The sequence below is a fragment of the Agrilus planipennis genome, unplaced genomic scaffold, assembly GCF_000699045.2.
Source record: "Agrilus planipennis isolate EAB-ADULT unplaced genomic scaffold, Apla_2.0 scaffold14, whole genome shotgun sequence".
Classification (NCBI taxonomy): Eukaryota; Metazoa; Arthropoda; class Insecta; order Coleoptera; family Buprestidae; genus Agrilus; species Agrilus planipennis.
In genome coordinates, this window is record NW_020442313.1 from 2,157,407 (window position 1) to 2,166,525 (window position 9,119).

Here is a 9,119-nt window from a genome sequence, read left to right on the forward strand (position 1 = left end):
CTCCTCTTTCGATCCCCCATCCTCACCCCCTCGGGGGTGGGGGCCATCATCTAGACCTTTACCAAATTATTTAAAAAGGGGATTTATTTTACTAAAAAAACTTAGTTGATTGAAATGTAGAAAAAATATATTTTAAATAATAAAAAATGAACACAAATACACGAGTTAACATTCACTTGAAAAAAAAAATCAGGAAAAATAATTAATAGAAAAAAAAGTAATTAGTCAATATTTTTTTTTTCCTGATGTAAAGTGAAACAACATTATTCCTTTAACCGTTAAATTTCGGAGATGTATACCTATTCATTAAAAATAATAAGGTACAAAACAACACCTTTTCCCCAAGTTTAGGGTTAACAATTGTTTAAAAATAATAAGTACGTGCATTCATGTACGCGTGGTAGAAGTTATACTTCCATCTTCCTTTTACACGCTTACACAACAACGGCCTAACGTTGGATTTGAAAGTCCAAAGTTGATGTTATTTCCGGTGAAACAAGAAGTAGAAAATACTTTTATACTAAATACTAGTAATCCAAATTTTAGCAATACAAAATCAAGGACCACGATATACCCTTTTTAATTGTACAAATGTTAATTATTTAGACTGCTGACTGTCCGCGTGTTACTTGTTGTAACATTCACCGAAGTGGAGTGTAAGATGCAGGGGCGGCCTTTGGGGGTGGCGGACAGGGCAACCGCCCGGGGCCTCGCCTTTGAAGGGGCCTCGCGCACTCGCGCAACAATCTAATTAGAAAAATATTAGGTAGTAATAGTACATACTACTAATGTTTATTTGAATTTCTTAATAGTCTTAAAAGAAGCAAATTTGCTATCATTGTCTTTATCATTTCTTTTTAATTTTCGATAAACAATTTTAAAACTGTAAACTTATTTATGAATCGCTTTGCATTTTTTAAGTATCATCATTAAAATTAATTCCACAAAAACGAGGGCCTCGCAAAAATTTACCCGCCCGGAACCTTTCCATGGCTAAGGCCGCCCCTGGTAAGATGTACAGAAAATAAAAGCACCATTAAAGGATCACTAGGGGAATCCCTGAACATGCTCTTCACTTTCAAGCATAGAGAAGTAGGGTTCCCATATTTCTTCAATCAGAATCTACTAAATTTTGCAAAAAAATTAGAAAAAGTCAATAAATACAGGATCGGACGAACGAAGCTGGCGAGCGGTTGCGCAATTTTCCGAAGAAAAAAGATTCTCTATTTATTTGTGTGTATGTTGAGCTATTTCTTCGCCGATTGTGGACCGATTTTAATGATTATACCTCTAAGGGCGGAAAATAAATGGAAGCTTCGCGTTTTTATCTTTTTGGTTTAAATTTGTACATACTTAAGTGAAGACAAATTGTTGAAGTTTGTTTTTATACGCGAGAATATTTAATTATTAAAAATTATTCTCTGTAACGATCTTGGGGTCTTCACCCCACACATACACACCTGAAACTGTCTATAAATTACGAAGCCCTAATTGGGGGCGATACGGTTCTCTACTTTTGTTATGTGATTATCGAATTTATTCAAAATTAAATTATTATTGGAAATTATAAAACCTTTTGTTAATTGAAGTCTAATAAAAATTTATAATACCTTCACGTGTCACCCCTTTCTCACCCCCAATCACCACCCACTTATTCCCACGACTCCTGAAAGGAGGCTGATGAAGACTTTCCGCCTTAGCCGGGACTTCCCGCATTACAGGTGTTGGGAATAGAAATAAACACCCAAATGTTCAAAAGGCAATACGAATGCAATGAGTGTTGTCGTCGTCATGGTCATGCCATTTTTTTTTTTTGGAGATGTCAAGTTGGGCACTTTTCGGTGCCCAAATGACCTAAGTATTTGTTATTATTGCTGTATGCTTGTACATATCTACTTGATCGCAGTAGGGGGTGGCAAATCTTCCCGATCTTTGTTTGATGCTCAACTAGAGGATATTTTCAAAAGTGCCTGTATTCGGTGCTCAAAAAGCTCAAACGTTACTTCTTATTTGCTACGAGACGCCCTGTATAGCTATGACGGCTTTCTACATCCCGTTCTTTTTAAAGTTGCCGGTTTCAATAATACGTTTTTGGTAAAGTTATTTCTTCGAACTATACCGCCGACTGACTAGTTTCTTTCTTCCTTGTGCGATTCATTCACCATGATATTGCTAGCTGGAAGCGGTTTTCGCGGAGAAGCACAGCACACACGGGTATCTTGATGGACATGCCACGGAAGAACAAACACATGTCTGTTTACCATGTGCAGCTTACCGTACGCACACGAACATGTGTGTTTTGAGTAGGATTTTTTCCTGGTCCGGGTTTAATTAAAAAATTGCTGAAAATCTATCCAATTAATGTAGCGAATGCTGACATGTGTATGGTATCACCACCGGCCATCAGGGACAATAACTGGATACAAGACGTTCACCCCGCGACACGGCACAAAATAAAGATAAAATATGTATTGAATGTTAAGTAAGGCGCAGGAATATGCACAAAAACGTCGGCACAGGTGTGGACGAACACATTTTTACCTTTCGAACGGCGCAACCGCGGAAAAAAATACGACGGGTAGATGCAAGTAGGATATAGGATGAGAATATTATATCGTCAAATGCAGAGTGTTAAAAAAACTAGCTCTAAAATTATTCTGGGCTTACTCGATGTCAGATGATTAAGTTTTGTTGTTGCATTATGAAATAAATCTCCAGATTAGGGTTGTCAAGCGATAATTAAAGTTAATGACTTTTGAAATTTTCCTTCAATATTATGCTAAAATTTCAATGTTGTAGGCTTCCTTCACTTAAACTTCTTCACCGATAAATGCAAAGTAATAGATGTTTTTCTACCATTAAACAAAAACGACGCAATATTTTGCATTAAGCAAAGTATCTTGGGTTGTATGTGAAGGTGAATGATTGCGATTTCAAATTTTAAGTTATATACGATCAAGTTACAAATCGAGGTGATCCAGCACATCGGCAAGAACTTTCAAAGGCCCATGCCTATACATTGGTCACCCGCGCCAACCTGCAACTACGTCCCTATGTATATGTGTGTCCAAAAAATGTTTTTAAAATCACTGAAATGTGCAGGTTACTATTTATAAATTAGGTGTTTTGGACAGAATGATGCTTTAATTGGAGCATTTCTACTGAATGTGAGTCAATTTTGACTTTTCTTTTATAATGAATTTGTTAGATGCCAAATTTGCCTATTGGTTGAAATAAATACTCAGTTCGCGATATGATCAGTCAAATAATTTGTTTCCAAAAATATGTCCTATTTCGGAATTTGATTAAGCTGATGTTGCGAATTGTAAAAATTTCCGATAAAAAGAGAGGACGCACCTGGAAATATATTGGCTATGGCCATATCTAAAGATAATGGTTTTTATAAACTAGGTACAGCTAATGGCGTTTTGGAGATAATATAGACTAGAAATGAGTTTCATGTTGGTAATACATATTTTCATTTTTGTGTAACGTGCTGCTATATTTATTTAGGAAAAAATGCTTCTTACAGAAGATATTCCATCAATGTCAATGAGGCAGATTACTGTTAATGAAACGTGATCTAAACAAGGGTTTCTAAGATGTGATGTATGCATTTTTGTAATTCCGCTGAATTGTAGAAACGGCGAGATTCATTAAAACTAAAAATGATTATTTGCCTCGTTTGGCTTTGATTATATTGCTAAGTGAGTATTTTTTTCTGCGAAGAGATGAATTCGGTGTATGAGTCAGATAAACATCTGCCCAGTTCCTCTGACGTATTTACATACAGTAGAATCCGCTTATAATGACATCGAAAAGAAATAACAAACACGTCTTACTAAGCGGGCGTCATACAAAGCATAGACTTAGAAAACGAAAAACTTTCTATTTTGGTTAGTTATTTAGTTTAACAGAGAGAAAAACTACAAATTGTACATATTTATTAACAGAAAAAGAAAAAGACGATGAATTGTAATATCAATATACATAAGAAGGGTCAGGGAAATGATAAACACGTCATACTAAGTGAGCGTTATACAAAGCATAGTCTTTGAAAATAAACAACTTTCTATTTTGGTTAGTTATTTAGTTTAATAGAGAGAAAAACTACAAATTGTATATATTTATTAACAGAAAAAGAAAAACAACGATGAATTGTAATATCAATGCACATAGAAGGGTCAGAAAAATGAGCGAAAATGTTATTATTGAACCATTTGGGTCACTATAGCCGGATATGATTTCTTGAGAATCAGTCATAATAAACGATATGCCATTTTAAACGGAGTCATTATATCCAAACTTACCTATAGAGAATTTAATATGAAAACCAAACTTAACACTGCAATTACTTTATATTAAGCGGTTGGTCAATATAGGCGGAGTCATAATAAACAAATTCCACTGTATATATTTTTATTGATTATTTATTGTATAAGGACTGAAAAGTTAAAAGCATTTTTATAAACAACAACGAAATAATTTCAAAATGAAATTTTGGAGGCATTATATAATTTGAAACTTATCCAATTTTCCGGTATGAAATTTCTTTGTTTCTGAATTATCGACTTCAAGGGCTTGGAAGTGTATAATGTGTAATTATTTCGTATTGTATTCTGCATCTTTTTAATGCCACGTATAATGCATACTTACGTGGTATGCAACATGTACGTGTAGTACATAATAGTTTATTATTATTCAGAACTGTATTATTTCGTTTGAGCAGCCGTCAAGGAATTGTGGGAGTTTGTAAACGACAAACAGCAGCAGCGGCGGCACAACTGTGGAGTTTGAATGGAATTATGGACAAAGGAACGACTTCTCATAACTACAATAATATTTTGCGTTATACAAAGAACCACCCGTTCATATTTCTAATAGACAGGCTCTCGATTATTATTATGCAATGCTTTATATGTAAAGCGAGGAAGTGGTTTTAGTCATAAAGGCGGACATTGTTACATTGTAATGCGACTGCGATATATTTTCTTCTAAACAATTAATACTCTACAGGGTGGAACAATAACCACTTAACTAGAGATGTGCAAACTGGTTTTTTAAAACCATTTAAATACAAAATGCAAATACTTTTATGATTTGTTATTTCAAATGTAAAATATAAAATATTTTGTATTTTAAATGCCAAATGCAAAATACGTATGTGCAAAATACTTTTTCCAAATAAATACTTTTTTGTAATACCTATTTAATATTCTACATTTACTTAAGTATAAAANAAAATATTTTTTAAGAAAACCTTGCAGGTATTTTATCATTCTTTAAATTAAATATTGGAGTTTTCCTAGACTAATAGTGGTGTTTGCACTATAGCTGCGAAGAGTATGAGTATGATTCATATTTTTCTGTTTGAAGTGATTGAGATATAGTTTTTTTTTATCTTTATGTTATAGTTTCTTCAGTTCAGCAACAAATAATTCTTGTATATGTTTTCTTATTTACCTTTTTCACCCTTTTTAATTGGAAAAAAGACACTGACGCCAAAATAGTTTGTTTACCGTGAAAGATCAGAGCCAAAATAGGGTTGCAAATAATTTTATTGGTGTAAAATAAACATCAATCATATTATATGGAAAATATTTACAACCTCATTTTGTTTCCGATCTTTTACGCATTGTAATAAGAGAAAGAAATGGAATCCATAGTTTCTTTAGCTTTGGGTTCATCTAATAAGTGAAGTTTTCCGAATCGTTTTCTAAGAATTTTGGATTATAGGCATTTATTACCACCACGTTATCTTGTAGCTTTCAGTTTCACACAGCTGTCGTATATCAATTCGATATTCTTTTGCGGGCAGTTTCGTCGTAATCCGTATATTATAATTTCGTGGTTCCTTGCTAAAGGTACGATAAGTGGTAATTTGACAGGTGCTGATATCAATTTAGAACCTCAAAATTCCAAAGACCCTGACATTGAACCCGGAAAACAATACTGTATTTTAGGTCTTCCAAGGAATTTAGAATTTTTTGGGCTGTCTTCAGTAAAAGAATTAGAACATTAGAAGGCATGTCTCTTGTTAAGTTTGCAGTACCTTTAATGGACAATGTGAGCAACTTTCATTCATCATTTTATATATTGTTTGATCAATGATACTAGCAAAACTTTTAACGACAAAAGCAAAAATGTATTTTGCATTTTATAAATGGAAAATGTTTTTCTGAAAAGAGTAATTAGATGCAGGATAAAAACAGGTATTTGTTATTTTGTATTTGCACTTTAAATGGAAGTATCTCAAATAAACCACATCTCTGCATTTAACTAATTGAAAAACGGAGACCTGAATATTAGTTATCAGTTGTGGATTTAGATTCGCGCTCTATAGGTCCCGTCGGCATAATGTGGCATCTATTTTACTTTGTAGTAGTAATTCTTAGTTACGATATAAAGTACCTACTTCAGTAGTACAGAGAATATTTAATGACAAAACAAAAGTTTACACATTAAAAGCATTCAGAGGACTGGAAATAAGACTTGCACTATTGTACAAATCGGTAAGGCTTAATTGCAATGCCACAATTAATGTATTGTTATAAAAGTATGTCCGGGGTGGCGGATCGATTGAGTGACATATTGTTGCACCTTCGATGTGTGATGTTCGAGTTATCGGGAAATGGGAAGATTAACCTTGGATAGAAAGACGTTGAAATAAGTCTTTCTTGGTAATAACTATGCTTTCTCCAGAGTAGAATTAAATTGTATTATCCAATCAGGATTCTGGCATTCATTTATATGTACATTCTAATGGCAAAACCCAATTAGAGTTGACTATAAGAAGGAGTCTATTTTAAATAAGTAAATCGTTTTTCTGGTAAAGAACGAACATTTTTATGCTATGGGGTATGTACATTTTAATCCAAAATACGTAACAAAGATTCGTATATAGTATTTCAAGGTTGTAACTTATTTTTTTTTTAAATTGAAGTAAAGTTGTTTCTGAAGTAATAAGGACGTTTAATAATTCAATTTTAGTTGTGCAAACTGCTGATAACGTTAATTCATATCACGGCTTAGCCGAATACATAATTTTTTTTGCTTGGAATATGTTTAAAATTGACCAATTATGAAGAACTCGGGGGTAAGGTGTTTCAAACAGAGAAAAGCCTTCTATTTTGATAAATAACTTTCAGGTTCCTCTTTATGCATATGCATTGATAATAAAAGAAATGGAATAACCACGATAAGACTCACTTAGTTCGTGCTATCTTTTTCTACCGTAAGCTTACAATCTCAATCAATCATATAAAAGCTTTCTTCCACTGTTGACTTTAGGGTTATAGCCCTGTCTTTTGGGATTGTTTTGTCGGCGTTTTGAAATATGAGACATTTTAAAGATCACCTTGTTACAGATGTCCACCCTGTACATATGCAAAAGCCGCACCTATTTAGTGTGCAAACCTATCCAAGGAATCCATGAAACTCTCGTATATTAAGTAATAAAATTTCGTTTAACCGTTAGAAGTTTGTGCTCGATTTCGAGAAAAGTTTTGTACGGTGACGGCGGTGGGTGCTGGGAATGTTCAAGGTACAACACTTAATATATACACGACCAAATATAGTATCGCAGTTGCAGCACAATTTGAAGAGGTGAAATGTAACAATCTTCAACACTTTATATGGAAATTTCAATTTAACGTCGGCTCATTATGTTCGTGGGGCAGACTCATTAAATAAATGCATTGCCGTTAGGAAGAGCTGCTGACCAACATGTGAATGTTAAAGGTTAAACAGCAATGGGTGTTCTCAACTTCAACAGAAATGCTTACATTTATCTACAGGGCGATATCAATCTTCCAATTCCATCTTTATTATGGTGGCTCAGTTTTTTATTTTCGATTTTTAATATTCAGGATTTTTGAAATTTTCGAGAATTTTTAAACCAGCTAGTAATAAATAATTGCACCGAACTTTTAATATTCTAAAAACAGACAAATTTTTATGTGAAATCGACATAAAGAGTAACAAGGAGTTAGAGATGGCTTTAAATAAAATGGAAGCAGTATTGACAACAGTACTGTATTAACTAAAACAAAAATAGTGGTATGCAAGGGAAGAAAAGTAAAGAAACAATAAATGTAAAGATAGGAGACGAAAGATTAGAAGAAGTGGCTCATTTTAGATATCTAGGATGTCAGAAGTTAGGCCTGAAGGAGTAGTAGGGATATAAAGCAGAGGATAGCGCAGGGTCGAGTCGCCTTCAATACAAAGAGGTCACATGTATGCTCGCGAACGATTAATTTAGAAAATCGAAAAAGATTGTTAAAGGTGCATGTACAGAGCTCGGTGCTGTACTGGTGAGAAACATGGAAGGTGGAAAAGAAAATGTTAGAAGCGTTCGAAATGTGGTGTTACAGCCGAATGATGAGGATACCGTGGATAGAGAAGGTTGGAAATGAAGAGATATTAGAAAGAATAGGAGAACAGAGGACTCTACGGAATTTAATAAAAATAGGTGATATAGGTTGGTAGGACACCTTCTCAGGCATGAAGGTCTAGTTAGAGACAAATTAGAGGCAGAAACAGGAGATAAGAGGAGTAGAGGAAGGCCTAGATTAGATTACTGTTCGCAAATAGTTAAGGATGTGGGATGTTTTAGTTATAGGAAAATGCGAAGATTTGCTCAGGATAGGAAAAAGTGGAGGTGCGTGTCCAACCATTCTTAGTACTGACGAACTTATGATGATGATGATATATTCATAATATTTATATATTTGTTTATTTGTTTGATCTAGCTATATCTCGTTCCTTGATAAATTCGTTTTCTCCTTGTTTTCACGCACAAATCAACAAACTTCATTGACACCGTCGATTGGTAATTTCGCCACAGAGACAATCTTGTCGGTAAAGGTCTAGATGATCTAGGAATCGAAAGAAGAGGTCTCCCCCACCACTATACCATAAAAAGTTCGTGGCGGTCTCACTGCTATAAAAAGTTATGGGGGTTCAAAGTTAATAAATATGCCAATTTTTATACATTTCTAGGCATGTAAATATTTATATAGTCATTCTTAAACAATATTCAAAGGTAAAACTAATGAAAAAATCCATAAAGATATTGAGAGTTATATAAAACATTATTTAAATATCTTTATCAATAGGGT